This window comes from Mixophyes fleayi, chromosome 8 (genome assembly GCF_038048845.1).
Source record: "Mixophyes fleayi isolate aMixFle1 chromosome 8, aMixFle1.hap1, whole genome shotgun sequence".
Classification (NCBI taxonomy): Eukaryota; Metazoa; Chordata; class Amphibia; order Anura; family Limnodynastidae; genus Mixophyes; species Mixophyes fleayi.
The window spans coordinates 99,360,038-99,368,465 of record NC_134409.1 but is presented as its reverse complement, the minus strand read 5'-3'; the positions used below and the strand labels follow the sequence as shown (position 1 = coordinate 99,368,465).

The 8,428-nt window shown below is 37.4% G+C and overlaps 1 long non-coding RNA gene across 1 annotated transcript; it reads right to left on the bottom strand.

Moving 5' to 3' along the window:
- Positions 1-463: 463 nt before the first annotated feature.
- On the bottom strand, positions 464-2,367 carry LOC142100143 (uncharacterized). The gene is made up of 2 exons (XR_012678734.1): positions 2,262-2,367; positions 464-788 (listed from the first exon to the last, which is right to left on the bottom strand). It is a non-coding gene; the product is annotated as an uncharacterized LOC142100143 (long non-coding RNA).
- Between the last annotated feature and the right edge of the window lie 6,061 nt (positions 2,368-8,428).

The following is an 8,428-nucleotide window of genomic DNA, read 5'->3' as shown; positions in this document are numbered from 1 at the left end:
ACGGAACGGATCTATCTTGTCCCTCTTTCCTATGTGAATTATTGAACCTGTATGGTGTTTACTACAAAATTCCTTCATAATTTTTTCAGTATTTTCTATAAAAGATCAGAAAAAATGTAAATGCTCTATAAACACATAAAGATCATAGTGAAACATAACATATAGATACTGTATAAATAGATTAGGATGGAATATTTAAAAATAGCGCAGAGGAAGAACAAAAGTATAAAAAACATAATAACTTATGTGTTAATAAAGAAAGCTTTTGTGTATCTGAGACATGAAAGAGATATTTCTGTAGTTGGACACATTCTTAGTTCACAAATGTAGAAGATGAAGGTTGATAATAGGTGCAGATCCACTTGTCCTTCTCTGGTGCAACTATTTCCAGTTAACAGGTATAACGTAAATGACTTTAGTCAGGTATTGTGAATGTATACAAAACATATTTACACAGTACAGATTTTGTCAAAGGCTATGTTATTTTATTATGCCCCAACATTTAATATTTCATATAACTAAATACTTTATTTGATTGGTGGCAGGGTCTTTGGCTTTTTGACATTTGCAGCTCTAAACTCAACAATCTTCTGGCTGCGCTTGTCATATGATGGGTATCTGACACTGTGATTTGTTTCTAGCCTCCGTTGTAACACTTTATTGCAGATTGTAAGTAGACTGTTTGAATTCATCCCATAATCTGTCTGCTGTCCAATAAGGTAGTTATTAGGTTTAATGGATGGCAAAGTATTAATTTTTGGATGACTATCCAGTTCTTTATGATAGCCCTGTGTAAGACAACATATTATTATATTATAGGACAGTTTCAGACGTAAAAATAACTTCACGTAAATGTCTTTTAATGAAATTAAAAGGGAGCACTTTTCAGACCACAAGATGCGCTAACATTTTAAAACATAAGAAAAAAAAGTTTTTGGCTAAATTCACTGGTAGAACTAAAACACATTATCACAAACACACAGTGGCATACACACAAATAGATATATAACCAATAATTGAATGCATATAAATATTAGCACTTATCAAGGTTTATTGTGCAGCAATATGGTATATATGAACCTTGTAAAAAGATGAAACGTCTCACATTTACAGATGCTGTGTTTGATTTAAAACACACGTAAAATGACTCTGTGTACTCATAAATTCAACAAGGGACGGATCTGAAGATACGTGCAATGATGAATTTGGGTATAGATTTGCTCTGCTTTATACACAAGACACTGCAAGATACGTCAAATGCCTATGTGGATAATACATTCGCAAAAGAAAGCACAGAACAAAAACAAACCCTATTGAATTAATGTAACCTGTTAAAAATAAAGGATTTAATGACAAAACAGTTAAAAAAAAGATAAAAAAAATGTATATATATTTTTTACCACTAAATACATTTATTCGGACGATTTTAATGTCTACTGAATATAAAACACATTTTTACAGTTACCCCCGACTGCAAAGACATGTTATAGCATGCATATGAGACTGTTATGACTAGTACTCTGCACTTAGACTAGCCCTGTAGCTGGAGCAAGAGATAAGGCAGTAAAACAAGTAACTTTGAGATGCTCAAAGCTTGAGTCTGACGTGGCTGCGTGCACTCGAGTCTGGCAGGTCCTTACTGTACATTGACGATGGGCACATGCCCGGTCCCCTCCCTGCTCCCTCCCAGAATTTGTAGGCTGTAGTAAGTGTATGAAGATGCATTTAAAGTTGCTGTTTAAATTGTGTATGATCCGGTTCTGGGCATACACAGAGTCATTTTGCATACGATACGCACAAAGTCGGCAGATACGTGCCTTGATGAATCAGGCCTAGTATGTATACCGGAGAATATACCTAAAATATCTAACATTTTTAAATAATTTTATCATATTATGATAGTATGAAAATTGAATGAAAATTAAGCCAAATGCAGTGATTTTCACTAACAGCAAGATCAACATTCTCAACCTTTCATTCTATCATTGTTGTGCGCTTTCTGGTAAGTGGTAGTTATGTAATTAATTATATCTCAGGTGCATTTTATCCCATTTTTAGTAAAACATAGTTGAACCAAATTCTTTCATTAAAGGCTGCTGTGTTCATTAAAGCATTACAAATAGTCTTCTAAAGTGTACGGTATCTACACACCAGTGTACATAACTTAAAACCTCAACTGTCTAATAAGAAAACACACTTATTTATTTGGAGTGCAGTCTGGCTGTTATCACATTCAGATTTATATATATTTGCAAGTCTACCTGGATGTTAAAGCATGGAGTTACTTGGGAACATACAGGTCTCTGGAGAAGTCTGCACTTTTCCTTAGATGATCCAATTTTTACGCCTGGTTTCCTAGAGGCACAAAGTCGGTCAATCTCTGAGCTTAGGTCAATGTAAGCTGAATCTGGAGTCTGTAACGCAAACACACAGTTAATAACTTAATAAAAAGATTATTCAGCAGAAGTCTAGATTAGACCTTAACTGTTTGTTCTTGACATTATAACTTCCAACTCTACCATCTTGCTTTCTGTCTTCCATTTTAGTGAACATCTGAGTGCACCTGAGTGCACTCACCATCTGAGTGACTATAGGGACATTTAGTATACTTGCTCAGGGTAAATTAATGTGTTATTGAGGTCAGATCTGGCATTATGCGTCACATAATATAATACAACATTTTTATCACTCCCTTGTAACTATATTGTTAACCTTTTATTGATTGCCTCCTAACATTTCTCCCATTTAACTTAAGCCATCAAAGTCCCTGTACATTCAGGGACTCATGCAGAGTGTAGTGTAAGCCTATCTGCTTAGTGCTTACTGAAGATTTGGTACTTGAGCCTCCTTATCGCTGGAGAGTCAGAACAGGTGAGGGAAGGGACATGCAAATGCAGACTGAGTACAGTAAGGACATGTTGGTGTATTTAGTGAATGGTGGCAGGCCTGCACAGAGACATAAATAAGTCTATCTGTAGCAGTATAACTTGTGGGTGCCTGATGGTTGATGATGATGATGGCTGCCAACTATGTTGCGGGGTGCTTCTGATTGGATGATTCGATATTCACCTCTGAAGCTGATAGGTTCTTTTTTCATTTCTATATTATATGAGCTTGTGGGCGTCTTTTAGAATTATTTTATTTTTGCATCTTTTATCCGTACAGGAGAAGGAAGATTATAACTGCTGTATTGTAGAAGGTCTCTTTTTATTTAAATAAACCTAATTGAGAATTAATTTTTCACTAGCAGAACAACACTGACCTGGCTCCTGCTGTAATGAGAGCTGCTACTAGTAGTTTTATATAACTTATGGACCTTCTCCAGTTCCCTTCCATTGTTAGATCCCCAAATGAATGTACCTTATATTGTGCCCAAATGCAAAAAAAAAAAATGCATGTCAGGTCAAGATATTTAAATTGGATTTAAATAAAGAAAACTGTGTGTTTTGGAGAAATTCCTGGCTTAGTGGGTGGCTGCGCAGTATTTTCACAAAACTACTTCAGCTTTACATGCGGTGGTGGACGTTGGCACCATACATGTGCCATTGATAAAGGAAAGCCCATTTATAAGCACAGCAATATTGATGTAAAATAAAAATGTGAAAGTGATATCCCCATACTGGTATAACTTTTAAAAAAAAGTCACAAAGACCATATTTGTGCTAAATTGAAAAGTTTAAATAAATTTAGGGGGTTGGCCCAAAAATGATACTAGACTTGACTTTGATAATATTAGTTTTGCCAGTGTATGCATTCACACTTTTGACCACATGCTTGGAAAAAGTCATGCAAAGCATTACTATGGGGCATATAGATTAATGTGTGTGTATGGTCCTGTTCATGAGTATAGCTGAGGTTAGTAAATGACCAATTGTCACTTACCAGATGAGCCAATATGCATTGTCCCTTATGTAGAATTAATCCTTTATAGAAACATAAAGCACTTGCATCAATTAATCCTTACTTACCATGAACTGTGTCTTTCTATCTACCAGTATCATGGCTCTGCCAATTACGCTATCAACATCCTGGAGTAAGGTATATCTGGTCTGAGGATGGGGTTAAGAGACAATGCATAGAAGCATATGTTTGCTCTGCATTGTGCGCTTTATACAAGTGGAGGTCTTCACATATATAATGTAATGGTACACAATTATTAGTTAATTATTAATATTTAATTCACTATGATTACTTTCATTCTGGTTAGTGTTCTCACCTTGCTAGATACATCCCTTACTTTGTTAGTTTTGGCCTCTGCATACATTTCTAAAGCCTGGAAATAGAGATGGTTAATTAGCTGAAGTTGGGAGAACACAGAAAGCTTATAGACTAAACATCTGAAACATATATTAGAGAGTAAAGTTCTACCTGGATGTTGAGGCATGGAGCTAATTGAGGATATGTTGGTTTCTGGAGAAACTGGAATTTCCTTTCTCGAGCTGATCTCATTTCCCTCCTGTTCTAGTAGTGGATGAAATAGGTCAAGCTCTAAAATGTAGGCCAAAGTTGACCCTGGGGTCTGTAACACAAGCACATAGTAAATGCCTTAAAAAAAACATTGTTTAACAGAAGACTAGTTTAGACCTGCATTGTTTAACTAGAACATTATAACCTTGAACTTCTGTCGTTATGCTTTCTGTTCTATATTAGCGAACATCTAAGTGCACAAAGCATAGGGGACATATAGTCTACTTTCTTATGGTAAATGAGTATACTAAAGGTGAAGATCACAATTGCTAGGGTTCTCTGTGTTTGTGATGTGCTATTGATGCCAGACCTGGCATTGTGTTACAAATAATACAATAGTAAGTTTCTAGTCAGCAGTGCTCACATATAAATAAATTGTTAACCCTTCTTTTCTTTCCTTCTAACTTTTCTCCCATTTAACTTAAGACACCAAAGCCCCTTTAAAGGCTCATGCTGAATTGGTTGGGTTTAAGTTTATCTGGAGGTAAGTACTCCTGACGTAAACCTAGTACATATGCGACTGTTGTAAGACTGGATGCATCACGGTGGCTAAGTGGTGAGCACTTCTGCTTTACAGCACTGAGGTCATGAGTTCAATTCCTGACCACAGCCTTATCTTTGACGAGTTTGTATGTTCTTCCTGTGTTTGCATGGGTTTCCTCCTGGTGCTCCGGTTTCCTCCCACACTCCAAAAACATACTGGTAGGTTAATCGGCTGCTAACAAATTGACCCTAGTCTGTGTGTATGTTAGGCAATTTAGACTGTAAGCCCCAATGGACCAGGGACTGATGTGAGTGAGTCCTCTGTACAGCAATGCAGAATTAGTGGCGCTATATAAATAAATGGTGATGATGATGATCTGGAGGTGCCTGTGACTCAGCATACGGGTGTGATACACTATTTTTATGTCCAGCACTTAGGCGGTTTTTTCTTTTTACACATGTACATCCAACTCTGTATCATCCCCTGAGTGCACAAGTCATATGATATTTAGCCTACTTGCTCAGTGTAAAGATTCATGTTGTCTTGGGTACATTTCAGAGCTTATTACCTGGTGGCCAGTGTACAATACAGAAATGATTCTCAGTGGCCAATGACTTTGCTCCCTGGTTGCCAAGTGTACAATATAGAGACCATTTTCTTAGTAGATAAGTGTAAAATATAGAGTCCAGTAACTGGTGTACAAAGGAAAAAAGTACCAGCTATTCAGCTCTTACCGTGTTATTTATACTTGTTTGCGTGAAAATCTACTCTGTAGTTTTAGGGGGGTATTCAATTGTCCGCGGGTTCTAGCGCGGAAAAACTATTACCGTTAATACGGTAATTTGCTCGCTGGATTTCAGCTCGCAGCTCCCTGAGCTGCGAGCTGAAATCCAGCGAGTAAGTTACAGTATTAACGGTTTTTCCGCACAGGATTACCGTTATTACGGTAATTTGCGGTAATCCCGTGGACAATTGAATATGCCCCTTAATGTTTATCATTATCAGTAAGATTTCCTCTTATAATCATTTTACAAACAGGAAAACAACAAAACCAAGAATCCTAAGTGTTTTTAGAAAGGTTTGTGAGCAGCCAAACTTGAGCTCTGATTTCCTTGTGATTTTAGAGACCAGGAAAAAAAGTATGTTATGTGGAGAATCTAGATCACTTACCACTACTGTGACAGGTACTGGTTAGTCTTTCTTCAATAACAAAGAAGTCAGAAAATAATTTGCTTCTTGTCAACACCAAGAAAATATATATCTGACAAATAACCAGTGGTCTGTGATCATTCCTTGTTATGCTTGGTATATTGTGATGTCATGGAACCATGTGATTACAAAGCTGTATTTATAATGTGACATTAGCACATATGATTGTGACTCATAGCAACCAATCAAATTTGTGCTTTGGTCAGTTTAGTACAAGCCTGACTAATGAAAGTAAAAGTCTGATTATTTAGCATCAGTCTCCACACTTGTATGTGTTGCATCATGCACAATAACATTACATATAGATACAACAGATACATTGATCTGGATTGATCAATAGGGGATTTCACTATATGAGTGCAAATTGAACAAGTTAAAAAATAGGGATAATTGTGTGCTATGAGCAGTTAGTAGATTAATGCAAGCTGGATCTAATAGTAACTTTCTTCCTGTGTGCTGTTTTATTCAGTGTATATGCACATATATACTGTTGGTCTGATTCAGAATGAGATATACATCAGTTTGTGAAGTATATCTTTTCATTTTTTTGCACTGGAACTTTTTGGCACTTATGACTACTTATGCCTGAAGAGGTATGAAGAGGGAGGCAATGGGACGCGGTTTTATTTGTGGGTGGTCAGGGGCAGGTGTAGGAGCAGACAGTGGCGGATTGGGATCTTAACTTGGCCCTGGAAAAAATAATTGAAGTGGCCTTGTGTGGGCGGGGGCAAAATCAAATGTAGGTGGGGCCAACACAAAAGTAGGCGGGGTTTAGAAGTACTGATATTTGGCTGTAGTAACACTTAAGAAAATCTAGATGTGATGACTTAATACACAGGGAGTCATCTCTAAAGGAATGCAGGAAAAAAGCTGCCAGTCCTGTGCTATAAAAATACATGAATCCTTTTGCATGATATGCGACTGATTTATACCTCTGTCTCCAACTTGTTTAGTTGCCTACTAACACATCCTTCCAATATTCTCCTCATAGAAACATATCTGACTTTAGTTAATAAGTTTAACTATTATGAAACTTGTTGGCACAAAAGCATTTGATCAGTCTGCCAGAGCAGCATATGAGGACCTCACTGTTGCATCTTTCCCTGATGTCATGAAATGCAAACTACCAGTCCAATCTCTTTCTCTAAGTGTGTGTGTGTCTGTGTGTGTGTCTGCAACAAAACACTTATTTTGCAACAATTGTGTATGATCCCTAATGTGCCCTGTGATTGGGGGTGGTTTAAAATAACAGTGCAGGGAGGGTTGGAAGACAATGGCATAAGTAAAGGGGAGAGCTATTCCAAGGGTTTGCTGGTGATACAGTAAGTGCAAAGGAGCAGGATTAATAATATTGTCAGTGTAATCGGGGCTGGTCATATGTTCAACAAAGTGATCTGAGAATGGGACCAGTGCAAGGTAGAAGGCAGGCAATGGGATCAATACAGGAATCACTAAAGTATTACCAGAGCTGGATTAAAGCTCAGGCGGGCCTGGGGCACTTAAGATAGGGGGGTTGTCATTTTAGACGAATACACAGGCAAAACTGTGCACTACTGTTAGGTGCACGTAGCTCTGCCTTCACTAGTAGTACAGTGTGAAGCGGGACATACCTCCCAATTGTCCTTGTTGTCGGACCAAACCTGACAGTCACCAGATTCCGGACAGTTGACAGACTCTCCTGTTCTTGTCACTTTCACCACCTGTGGCTGCTGTGTCTTTAGCTCAGTTGCTGCTTGTCTGGATCCTGGAATGTTGGAGGCCCTATTTGGAAAACAAAATGGGTACATGACATTTAAAAAACTCCAAACAGCACTGGCATTAAAATAATAGTATTCCCATTTAAAAAAATAAACTTATCTCCCTCCCTCCAAACAGCCCTAGCAATAAATTAATAGCATTAAAGTTTAACAAATATAACCATTTCCCACAACAATCCACATTCAATAAATAGCCCTTCTCCCCAAACTCAGCCCCACATTCAATTAATAGCCCAAAACCACCCCAGCATTAAATTAAAGGGCCCACTATTCAATTAAACGGCTCCACCATCAACCAACAAATAAATTAATAGCACTAACCATTAAATAATTAGCTCCGACCCACAGTCCACCTTTAAATTAATAGCCCACCTCCCACCCAAATTATAGTAGAAACCCCCCAGCAATACATTCATAGCATTTATGTTAAATATACCTATTTCCTGCAACCATCACTGCCATTAAATAATTCATTCATATTTACATTCACCCCAAAAAATCCCCACATTAA